This window comes from Salvia splendens, chromosome 3 (genome assembly GCF_004379255.2).
Source record: "Salvia splendens isolate huo1 chromosome 3, SspV2, whole genome shotgun sequence".
Lineage (NCBI taxonomy): Eukaryota > Viridiplantae > Streptophyta > Magnoliopsida > Lamiales > Lamiaceae > Salvia > Salvia splendens.
In genome coordinates this window covers 42,841,349-42,848,298 of record NC_056034.1, presented here as the reverse complement: position 1 = coordinate 42,848,298, position 6,950 = coordinate 42,841,349, and the positions used below count along the sequence as shown (strand labels likewise).

The 6,950-nt window shown below is 35.9% G+C and overlaps 1 long non-coding RNA gene across 1 annotated transcript; it reads right to left on the bottom strand.

Moving 5' to 3' along the window:
- Nucleotides 1-2,216: 2,216 nt before the first annotated feature.
- Nucleotides 2,217-5,574, bottom strand: LOC121795320. Its single transcript, XR_006049450.1, has 4 exons — nucleotides 5,242-5,574; nucleotides 3,047-3,110; nucleotides 2,802-2,886; nucleotides 2,217-2,617 (listed from the first exon to the last, which is right to left on the bottom strand). It is a non-coding gene; the product is annotated as an uncharacterized LOC121795320 (long non-coding RNA).
- Between the last annotated feature and the right edge of the window lie 1,376 nt (nucleotides 5,575-6,950).

Below are 6,950 nucleotides of genomic sequence, written 5' to 3'. Positions count from 1 at the left end.
AAATATCCCGACATGCCTAGACCAAGACAGACATCATTTTTGGATATTCCGGCATATCATCTTGGATTCGATTTGGGCGAAATGGGAAATTATATTTTTAACCACTTCAAAATTGATAATAATGACATGAATTAGCCTATAGTTTATGTATATTTGAACAATTAGGGCATCTCCAATCGTTTACACTAATTATTTACTCTATTTGAATTTTAAAGTACTATTAGAGATGGTCTTAGTCTTTATATTTGAACTAAAGAGATCATATAGACATTGAGATGTTTGTGCTAAAAAAATGCCGACAAATCTTAAAAAAATTATACTCCTTAATTTTAAAAATCAGCTTGAAATAATCATCAATTTTAGGTTGTAACTATGTACTACTACTTATTTCACATCAACAAAAAATTCAATAAGTCAGATTTCTTTGACTTATTTCACATCAACAAAAAATTCAATAAGTCGATTTCTTTTATCGAAGGAAGTCATTTTCTATATAAATAGATGACACCGTTTAACTCATCGATTGTGACATCCACTTATGTGATTTCCTGGATATCATATCCATATTTAATTTCACCAAACAAATTTACCATATAATAATTTCAAAACAAATCCAAAATTCATAATTTTTTGAGCTGATTTTCAAAAGTACGAGAATGACCAGAATTCAGCATAACGTTTTAGGCAATTCGTCCATTTGACTTTTTTAATATCACAAAAGAATATATTCATTTTCGCGTGTAAGCTAAAAAATACTAGTACAACAAAAGCATGAGTTATCATTTTCGCCAAAGCCTACGTTTTATGCCATACGAGTATTTAAGGTACAAGTGATTTTTGAAGATCCATTTTTCAATGTTTTAAATCGACATTTCCAAAAGATACATCACAAAGTAATCATTTTTTAGGAGCAACACTGATTAATCGTAAATCGTAATTATTTCATGTAACATTCCCATTTCAGCAATAATAGATTGTTTGGGAAAAATTTTGAACAGCGTCCCTAAAAAGTTTAATTTCCCATTACTGAAAAGATTCCCATCGCAATGAAATGCTCAGAGATTCTTAGTCTATGATGATTGATGAAATAGTAGACAATGTGTTTGTACAATGGAAGAACCCACATGGGTTGTGGGTCGAATGTCATAGCTTTGGCTCATAAAGCCTAAACAAAACTCTATTGAATTCGACTTTTAAAGATGGCGTGGACCTCATGGTACGATAGCTCCACCTTAATTTTTGGGGTTAAGTTCACTTCTATTCTTCATCTACGATCAATTGTCAATGTCGTTCGCCACACCACCTCTGAATCTCTGATTTACGATACCGGAGATGTGTCCTATTTTACTATGTTCGATCTCACTATAGTACAAGAGTCAGTATCCACGGAATCATGTTTTGTGAACGATAGTTTGATACGACCTCATTATGAGGATTGTTTCTCTCTTATTTATTCGGGTCAATATTAGTTTATTTTCTGTTTCGGTTCTGGTTTTGTATTTGTTGTTTTCTTTGTGTGTTTTTTTTTATCCGCCATTGATATTAATCAGATACTATTCTAAAAAGTTCACAATATGAATTTTCAATCATATATAGTTTTATTTTATTTTAAGTTGTATAGTAGTACTACTATATTATATCTTTATCCACTATTCAATGTTTCATTTTGTCATTTTAAAATGTTTGTTATTAAATATCTTATTTGAATACTAGTAGTAATATCACACTTCATTAACTTATTCAATACTCCATATTTCTCTAAAAAATACTACTCCCTTTGTTCCTGAAAGTTTGTCCTATTTTTCTATTTCCGTCCGTCCCACAAAATTTGTCTCATTTCACTTTTTACCATTTTTGGTAGTGCACCTCATATTCCACTAACTCATTCCTACTCGCATTTTATTATAAAACTAATATATAAAAGTATAACTCACATTTCACTAACTTTTTCAACTCATTTTTAATTATATTTCTTAAAATCCATGCCGGATGAAAGTAGGACAATATTTGAAGGACGGAGGGAGTATAAAAGTAAAATTCACATTCTACTATATTTTCACCCTGTTTGCTTCACATTTTAAAAAATGTGACGGTTAATGACAGGACCAATAGAGTTTATAAATTTATAAGATTGGACAAAGCAAACTACTATTCATGTTGGTAAAGTCACTAGCAGAACTAATAAAAGCTTATATAGTCAATTATGTCATGTCATAATCAGTATCATATCCAGAATTTAGTTAGGTAACATATTATTGTTACAAACAGTCTGTAAACGGACAAGAAAAATAATAGTAGTCCCTAAAAATTAATAGTGAGAAGACTATAGCAGTAGACACTATATGATAATTCAAAATCCAGAGTTGTCACTTCATTCCCTGAAATATCAACATAGGACATTTGCACTTCTCAAACACAACCATAAGTATCTCAATAATTTCTTCATTTAAAGTAAGAAATCACAATCATCATATCCACTGGGGAGACAAATCCATGTCTAGTCCCTTCTACACTTAAGTTCAAGGGTATACCTCGGTTCGACTCTGGTACCATCGATGTTACTCTTCATTAGCGGTGACGTGTTCTCCGTGGATTTCGATTTGTACGCCTCCATGTCCTACAAAGTAGGAAACAATTCAAGGGTAAGGAGAGTGACCAAACATGAAATCCAGGCGTTTAGTCAATACATCTTTAATATCTCATGTTTCATAGACAAAGACTCATTTGGTGAAATCAAAACAATATTTTAGGTCGAAGTATAATTATTGATCACATAACAGGTGACGAAACAGAATCATTACCTCTCATATAACACGGGGTGTAGATGAGGATGACACGAATTGACAGCTCGAACAATGCATTCCGCGAGTCCTGCCTTGTTCATTCCTGAGAGACATGGTTAGCAAAAGGACTTCATCAATTATGTAATAGCTCTGGGTTGTTGCTACAAAACTGAACAGCTAAAACAAAACATAATTATGTGATGGCCTAAATTTCAAGTATTACTCTAAAGTTCGAATTCAAAATATGGACAAGTATGACCGACCCAAATCAGCTGGTCGAGTTATCATCTATGGGACAAGGAACAGCTCATTCGTCAAGGAAAATTCCTGCAGAAAGGGACAGTTAATGAAAGTTTGAAAACGGATAGAGTTTAACCATTATGAAGAAATTCATCTCTGCTGTTTTTGTTAGGTCAGTGTTTCGTTTACAAGGGGGTTGTCACTAGACTCACTGCCACTAGATTCATCTTAATCTAAGGCAAAGTATCGCTTTGTTTCATCGCGATCTTACACAAAGTCCTTCATATGAGTGATGCCATCTAGAAGCACATAACTACACCTAAGCTAATTTCCTTTTCCAGATCTCCTGAGAGCTGATTTCAAGCAAGTAAATAAGGAAAAGCTTCTCAAGTCATACACAGGAAACTTGCAAAATGATGTTCACATAATAAGAATTCATTCCTGATCATAGAAAACTTTGAAGAGTACGATTGCATCACATTATTGCACATTTGAACAAGACAATTACCTAATCATGGTAATGAATGTTTATTGTTCAGCATCAAACTGATATTACTGAAGTTCCAGATCCACATATAGATATCAAATACCCTTACAGCTGTGTTAGTTGTAAATTTGTAATCATATTAAGCGTTTCATACTCTAGCAAAACAAACCACGGATCATACATACAAATATATTCACTTCATATCCAAAGAGATTATTTTTTCGGTTACAGTTCTTATCAGATTGGTATTGTCTTTGTTTATGTCAGAATGAATCAATCTAATGCACCCCAGTCTAAAGATTAGTACACAGCTTTCATTCGTGGTGACTAAACACTGTAAAGATAACTAAAGAATCACCCACAACAACTATCCAAATCCCGAAATATGCATTGTTTTGAAGGACCCTAGTATATGCACCAAACTTGCTTCCATGTGCTGAAGATGTCATCTCTTTTCTCCTTATTATCCTCTACAATGGCAAACACTCTAAACTTCCATTACAATTTTCTTTTAAACTCATCTTCTAATTGCACATTTCCTCTCCAACTACAACCTAAGAAATACCCAGCCAGAGCAAAAAAGTACTCCAATACTGATCAGGTTTAGAGGCCAAATTCCAAGAAACTACCTCCTGGGAGGTAGTATCCGTCGTTTGGTCCCGCAAAAAAAAAAGTTTCCAGAGAGGGGAAAGACGCGAGAAGCTCACGCGTGTTTAAACATACACGCATTCTCCTCTCGCGTGTCTAAACATACACGCATTCTCCTCTCGCGTGTCTAAACATACACGCATTAGGCTGATGCGTGTCTCCCTTGGATACAAAATCAGTCTAGGCTCTCTGCCTCTCACAGAACGCGAAAAACATTGGAGGCTGCTTCTGCCTCCGTCGCCCCATTCTTCCGACCCAACAAAAATCGAACCCTAATCCGACATTTAGATGCTCCCATTCCAATTTGAAGTGTTGTTAGGTAACTTTCTACCCTTAGTTTCGATTATTATTGGCATATTTTAGTTGGGTATAAGATTTAGGGTTCATGGTTTGAGGAAGAGGCAGAAGCTGGGAGTGAGGAAGAGGGCAGAAGCCTCGTAATTTGATTCATTTAAACACGCATCAGCTTATCGCGTGTATAAATTTAAACACGCATGAGCAAATCGCGTGTATAAATTCAAACACGCATGAGCAAATCGCGTGTTTAATTGAAACACGCATGAGTGTAACGCGTGTTTAATATGGATACACGCGTGAGCTTCTCGCGTCTTTCCCCTCTCTGGAAATTTTTTTTTTGCGGGAACAAACGACGGATACTACCTCCCAGGAGGTACTTTCGTGGAATTTTTCCCAGGTTTAGACTCATTTCAGGAACTAAATTTCTAAAACTAATTTCCAGTGGTGCCAATGGATAGATCAGATGCCAACATTTAGGCGTTTAGATACCAAATGGAGTTTCTCTAAAACTTGTCCTCATTTCAATCAAGTGATCTGATACAAGCATTTATGTGTTCCACAAATACCTTACTTAGAACTTTGCACAAACACATTGTTGTAATTTAAACTTATCAGATCCTAAATGTTTCAAAGTTCGAACTGCCGAAGCAAATCGTGTATAATCCAAAATACGTAGAAACAAACAACACGAAGCAAAAACTTGTGAATGTTCACCGATCCCCAATTAAGATTCATAATCCAGAATTAGGTTAACAAAAAACAATTAGGAAGAGGAGAAGTGAATACCCCACCGCGCAATCTTGAGGGAGACAAAGCAGAGCTTCACCTTCACATCATCCATGATCAAGCTCTGTTGTGATATATTAAATGTATACTGAAAACTCACACGCATGAACTAGAATGAAGAACGATAGAAGAAACCCTTTTGATTGGAAACTATTTTTATTCGAATGTGCAGAGAGATTTTACAAACAAGAATTGATCACCCTTCTATCAAACTAACTTCCTCTATATATACAAAGATAGGAAGCTAAAACTAAGTGAAAAAGACTTCACACAATCAGTTATAACTACTTCAGACAGCTAATGAGTTCAACTGAATCTTTGAACTTCTTGATCTGATGATATGTAGCTCACTGTAACGCTCCATGCACCCGCATGCACACACGCTGCTCCATGCTTAGCTTTAGTGCACATGCGGTTCCTTCTCCTTTGCTAAAGTGTGTATTCGACCACAATCTACAATCTCCACCTTGGTCAATACACTCGGCCATCTCAAGCCTTCAAAACTTCACCACACACAAGTTCACAAGCTTGCAGCAATATTCAAACTTTTCTTTGCTCAAAGCTTTAGTTAACATATCTGCCGGATTATGTGCAGTGCTGATCTTTACCACCCTTATCCTCCCACTTTCCACTTCATCTCTAATAAAGTGAAGTCTAACATCTATATGCTTACTCCTTTCATGAAACATTTGATGTTTGGATAAGCATATAGCACCATTGTTATCACAGTGTATGGAAACTCCATCCTGCCTTATCCCAAAGTCAGAAATCAATCCCAATAACCATTTACTCTCCTTCACAGCAGAAGTAAGCGCCATATATTCAGCCTCCGTGGTTGATAAAGCAACCACACTCTGCAATGAAGACTTCCAACACACTGCTGAACCATGTAAAGTAAATATGTAACCTGTCTGAGATTTTCTGGTGTCTATATTGGCTGCATAATCTGAGTCACAATAACCAGTCAGTGGCTCATTTTCATCCTTTCCTCCACCACTGAAGAGTATTCCCAACTTCTCAGCAGACTTCAAGTATCTCATGGTCCACTTCGATGCATTCCAATGTTGTCTGCCATACTCAGTCATATATCTGCTAGTAGCACTTATAGCATGTGCTATATCTGGTCTTGTACAGATCATCATGTACATAAGACTCCCAACTATTCTGGAATATGGTATCAGATCCATTTCCATCTTCTCTGCCTCATTCCTCGGCCTTTGCTCTTTTGAGAGTTTGAAATGAACTGCAAGTGGTGTAGACACTGCTTTCATGTTGTCTCCTTTGAACTTGTTGAGTGTCTTTTGAATATAATCAGTTTGAAATAGCCAAATCTTCTTACTTTCTTTGTCCCTGATTATATCCATACCCAAGATTCTTCTAGCAATGCCCAAATCCTTCATTTCAAAATCTTTCTTAAGTTGAGCTTTCACCTTGTTGATTTCATTGATATCTGCTCCAGAAATCAGCATGTCATCTACATAGAGTAGAAGGTACACCGGTTGCATTCCCAGCTTTTTCTTCACAAAGACACAACTATCATACAATGACCTTGTGAATCCCAGCTTGGTCAAGCTTTCTCCAAACTTCAAATACCACTGTCGGCTGCTTTGTTTCAGACCATACAAGCTTTTTCTGAGCAAACAAACCTTCTCTTCTTATCCGGGTACTTCTGTGACATATATATTGTCTCTTGCAAATCTCCATTAAGG